A 6,000-nucleotide genomic window follows, 5' to 3' on the forward strand; every position below is an offset into this window, starting at 1 on the left:
AATTTCGAGCTTCCATATGAACGTTATTCAGTCCAATGTATCTAAGCCTACATGAGCTAACTCCGTGTAGGAAACAAGAGACACTAACCGAAACCTTGTACATACTAGTAGCTCTACCTTACCCTGTCGTTCTCCATCCTGACGCATCAGTGCAAACTCCTGCTAAATTCATACAATGACTGAACTTGACAAGAGGAACCCCCTTGGTCAACATATCCCCTGCGTTTTCCTTTGCGTCAACCTTCAAGACCTTAACTGTGCCTTGTTCACCAACATCACAAATAAAATGGAATCTAATATCAATGTGTTTGGTGCGATCATGAAATCCCTGATTTGTTATCAGGTGAATAGCACTCTGGCTATCACATTTTAGAAGTTTCATGTTGAACCCTACTCAATTCTAACACCAAACCTTTCAACCATATAGCCTCCTTTACTGCTTCTGCTGCTGCCATATATTCAGCTTCTGTTGTGGACAAAGCAGTTATAAACTAGAGAGTTGCCTTTCAACTTATGGCACTACCTACTAGAGTAAAGATATAGCCCGTTGTTGATCTCCATCTATCAAGATCACCTGCAAAATCAGAATCCACATAATCAAGGACTGAGAAGCCTTCATTTCTCATCCTACAAAAAGTTAGACCAACATTTGAAGAACCTTTAAGATATCTCAATATCCACTTAATTGCTTCCCAACGTGTCTTACCCAGATTAGACGTGAATCGATTTACCACACTCACTGCTTGAGCAATATCAGGCCGAGTGAAAACCATAGCATACATAATGCTACCAACTGCACTATAATAAGGAACTTTGACATGTACTCCACCTCTTTCTTTGATTGTGGTGCCATCAAAGAAGAAAGTTTGAAATGTTGTAATAACGGTAAAGTAACGGGTTTACATTTGTTCATGCCAAACCTCAGAACTACCTTCTCAATATACTTTTTATGTGAGAGATGTACCTCACCATTCTTCCTGTGAATCTCCATTCTAAGGATTTTCTTACACTACAAGAAAATGTCAAAATTGTGACAGACAAATCCGTTACAAATCCATCACAAATCATCGATTGTGACGGATTTGTGACGGAATTACGGACGTCCCAGAACCCTTGGTCATAAAATATTTGTGACGGATTTGAATTCCATCACAAATATTTGTCACGGAATTGTCACAACCCCGTCTGTTACAATATAGAGCCTTGTATTTGGCTTAAATTCCGTCACAAAATTGAGACCGATTTTTGACGGCTTCTTCCATCACAAAACAGTGACAGAATAATTTCCGTGGCAAATTTCTATAGCTAGCACAACAATTGTAACGGAATATTTCGATATAAATAAATTGTGATAGAATCTTTTGTCACAAATTGTTTGCCTTGCAGCTCTGTTGTGACATATTTAGTATAGATTGTGGCAAACTAAATCCGTCACAAATATAATTTAAACCTTTAGATTAAATAAATAATAATTAAACAATACTTTTGAATTTGACAATATTATTCAATATATATATAGTAGCTAAAAGCATAAAAAGTAACTAACCACCAAAATATAACAAACATAATATTAAATTTATAATATAAAAACCTAAAGTTAAAACACGCAAATACACAACTTCAATAAACAAAAGTCTACAAAATATTTTAAACTTACAAAGCATCCAACTAACAAAAGTTTGACAACGTTGAAAACAACACTTAGAATATCCAACTAACCAAAGTCTAAAATGTTAAACACTTAAGCATTTGGTGAGTCCCTGTTAGGGAGAGTAGGATTATTAGATGAGCGAGAAGATAACGCCATCTCATTCATCATGTGAGACCATCGATTCTCCATAGACTTAAACCGATCCGAGACATCCATCTCTACGCGTTGTTGCACTTCCGCCTCTACACGCTCCTGAAGAATCCTCTCTTGATTTTCTTTCATCCACAACATCTCTTCCTCAAGTAATTTGATGCGCTCTTCAGCAACACGATTAGTCACTATATTGCGTGAAGTGGCAGAATTACAATGTTGATACAAAGTCAAAGCTTGAGAGCCCAATCCATACACACATAATTTTCTCTCCATCCACAACATCCAAGTATATGCGATTTATATCGAGTTCTTGAACTTTTTGTGAATCATCTGATGATCTTATAGCAGCAGCACCCTAACCTTCATTTCATCCTGAAAATACCCAAATAATCAGCTACCAAACACCAAACTTTCCACAAATAAGTAAATATTACAAGAAAAATAACTACATCAGGAATATTTGAAATACAATGGTTTTTACTGGGAAGTTGAAGCATATTTTCTCTAATGATCCTAATCTATTGCGAAGTGATTTAGTGCAAGTGTGGTTTAACTGTAATACTACTATTGATCCTACTATAGGAAAGTGTGGTATCTCATGCTGCTTAGGTATGGCATAGTATACAGACCATGCAAGCAGAGCTATGGAAATTCAGAAATGGAGAAGGTCATCAGGGATACAGGTTTGTGTGGCAAAATGGTTATGCACCGTTGAAGTTTGGTTACTCATGTTGTATGCAGAAGACATAGGGGAAAACTTGATCTCAGCAGTTTTACAAGGCCTAGAACTGCTTTTACTATTATCAGGACTCATACATTTTGCTGGTATGATGTTGTGGTTTAGAATTGACATAAGCCCACACTTAGCTTGATCTATTTATTGGCTCATTCTCAGTGTGTGGTATTAGCACTAGTTGCTCAACCTACTGAGAGTTTGCCAATTTATGGAAAGGGTACAGGTTTTATGCAATGCTATGAAAAGAAGAAACATTTTCTGCAGGTCAAACAATTTGTATGCAGAATTTTCAAGTTTAGACATTGATTTATATGCATGCAACTAAACAGGTTTGCAACAATTAGAGGTGAAATGCAAGCATGGGACAAGATGATGTATTCTACAGGGATGGTGGATTAGCAAAACAAAGGTATACATACCCATAGAGAGATAAACAACCCATCTTTTGATAATCAGTATCTAATCAGTGACCAAAAAAGCATAAATTCACTTCTAATTTTGTGAGGCAATACTTCCACAAACAAAAATATACTATTTTGATGTAAAAACTCTAACAACAAGTACGGCTTCAAAATCCTCAAACACCAAAACCAAGAAACAAGAAAAGGAATTTCTTCAATCAAACACTTATTTAATGCTGCTGGCCAGGAGATAAATCACATTGAGAGACTATGGGGGGTCAAGAGATATTGAATCTAATGAATTCAAAGCCATTAGACAGTTAGTTCTTCACCAAAAGTTACAGTTAGTGTTAAATAATTTACATCTTCCAAATATTGGTCATGTATTGCACCAAAACAGATATGCCAAGCGTGCATTCAGTTTATAGAGTCCAACCGGAAAGGAAAATAATTTGATAAGATCCAAATATAATAAGAAAAGTCACAAGTTTCCTATTTAAATGAAAGCACTTTCAATGATTATATGTGTTAGCATGCAATAAAAGTTCCAACCATAGCACAAATGCAATGCCGATATTGAAATAGGGATTACCATTCACTATATTAATAAGAAAAATACTTGAAATTGCGTACTTTATTTTTATCTTTTCACTAGGAAGATGCTTGACTTTTGCTTAAATGTTGAAGAACCTGATCCAAAAAAAGACAATAAAACATAAGCTTAGTGAAGGTTGCCAGTGAATTTCCCTCTATAAAGTGCACCACTTTCAAAGAAAGTAAGGGAAAAAGGCAAATCTGAGATTTTACCTTCACAACCAATGATAGATAACTCATCTTTTAATAGAATCAACAACTCTGATATCTAAAAATTCAAGCCTCAGAAAATTACCTAAAGAATTTTCCTTTACACAAATTTGACAGCATTCGCTACTTAACAGATTTGAAAACTACGAATTTATAGAAACTTCACACAGAAAATGCCCACCTAACACAAATTTGACTTTTACTGGTAAAAGATGCAAGATAGAGAAAGGGCAGCCATCACTCGGTGTCTTCAAAACTCAAAAGAATGAATTAATAGGATAACTAATTTAAATACACATCGCAGGCACAAATAAGCAAGGCTGATTACTGCTCCCTTTTGTAGTTAACCAAGAAATGCAAGACTTCATAGGCATCTGAATTCGTCCCACAAGCTAAATTAATCATCTAAGCAAATATTTAACCTATAGATCTATGTTCATTGGACTGATTTTGGGTCTTAACTATTGTGTGATCGCCATTCTGTCACCATAAAAACCCAAAATCAGTCCAGTTAGAATAAACAAATAGATGCCAAGATGGCAACACACTACGCAGTATCTTCTACAGCTTCACATATGGGCTAAGAGAAGCATCAAGTGACTGGAAGTGAATGATAAAGAAGCACAAAATCAGCAAAGGAATTCCAAGCAGATGATTCATCACTTCCCATTCAACCCATCATCATTTCATACAGCAACAGATTTGAAATAAGCACTTTGAACAACCTCAAGCTAAAAACATAATAAATGTAATCATTTCATACGGCAACAGATTTTCGAAATGAGCAATTTGAACAACTCAAGGTAACATTATAAGTGGACAGGCAGCTCAAATCCAATAAGTGATGGAAGTCTCAAGACCCTTCTTTAAAAAAATACCAAGTTGGAATACATACTTCGAAAATTTTAAGCACATTAATGTTTCCAAGGGCAATAAAACCCAAGATAGAAGGGGATTTTGGTAATTCGGTATTCGATATTTCGATTTTTCATTTGGTTTTCGGGAATAAAATTAAAAAATACGGTATTTGTTTTGAGATAAAAATACTGTTGGGTAATTCGGTATCACCGAATACCGAATGCTCAGTATTTTCTAAATTTATGTCAGATTTTAAGAAAAGATTTCTAGTGCTAAGTTAATACTATTACAGAAAAAGATGAAGGTGCAAATATATCTTCTAGTTATGCAGCATCCATAAAGAAATGTTACGGAAATCATTGTTTTGAGTGCAAAAATTTACACTACATATTGAGCCTAACTTGATAAACTGTCCATCTTGTCAAAGATTGGAGGCTGCTGGCAATTTTCTTTGTTTCAAAACCACACGATTCCTCTATCCACATCCCCTATACGAAAGAGGCTACATAAAGTGTCTTCACTAGAGTTTTGCCTAACTAACAACAAAACCAAACATAATGGAAATTAGAATAGTGCATCCATACCACAATATTCACAAAGTCCCAGTCTTTTCCACACACACCTTATGGACATTAAAAAAAAACGCAAAAAAGGAGTTCAACAGAAGTTTAACAATAAAACAAATGAGAACTGAGAAGACTGTGTATAATGGAAACCAGTATAATGCATTCACACCAGAAAATATGAATAAAGTGCAACTCATTTTCTACTCACACCACATAAACATCAAAATAGTTGCAGTAAATGAGTTAAACATAAGTTGATAAACTAAGTACCAACAAAACTAAGAACAAACCCAACAAGCATTAGCAAAAGAACAAAAATGGTAGAAACCCAGATGAATAAAACACTAAAGAATGAACCAAAAATCTTAAAAATTACTTCAAACCCACTTTAGTAAAGGACCCAATTTAATAGTTTGATGAAGACCACAAAAAGAGTTCTAAAATAGTTTCATACAGAACTTTTTTAGCCTAAATCAGAGTTTTTTTTAACTTAGATTAAAGGACCTGACAACAAAACCCCAAAATTATCCACTTTAGAAAACTTATTCAAGAAGAATGGAGACAAATTGGAGCAAGAGATAAAGGACCCAAAAGTTATTCATTGTAGATGAAGTGAACAGAGAAAATACAAACCTCTGAGTGATAATGGTAACGGAATCGAAGTCTCGAAGTGTTGAAAATTCGTGATTGTTTCTTTGAAAGAGAAAATCACCATTGTTCTAGAATCGTCATTGTTGTTTTGAAGGAGAAAAATAAAAACCCTTTGGAAGAGAGTTCTGTGGAAGTGGGAGAAAAATAAAAGACTATCTAGAATAAAGGGGTTTGGGGTGG

At 34.9% G+C, this 6,000-nt stretch overlaps 1 long non-coding RNA gene across 1 annotated transcript; it reads right to left on the reverse strand.

The window, feature by feature from the left end:
• Positions 1-1,556: 1,556 nt before the first annotated feature.
• Positions 1,557-6,000, reverse strand: LOC132640543 (uncharacterized). Its single transcript, XR_009582274.1, has 3 exons — positions 5,803-6,000; positions 3,575-3,631; positions 1,557-2,176 (listed from the first exon to the last, which is right to left on the reverse strand). It is a non-coding gene; the product is annotated as an uncharacterized LOC132640543 (long non-coding RNA).

Source organism: Lycium barbarum, chromosome 5 (assembly GCF_019175385.1).
Source record: "Lycium barbarum isolate Lr01 chromosome 5, ASM1917538v2, whole genome shotgun sequence".
Classification (NCBI taxonomy): Eukaryota; Viridiplantae; Streptophyta; class Magnoliopsida; order Solanales; family Solanaceae; genus Lycium; species Lycium barbarum.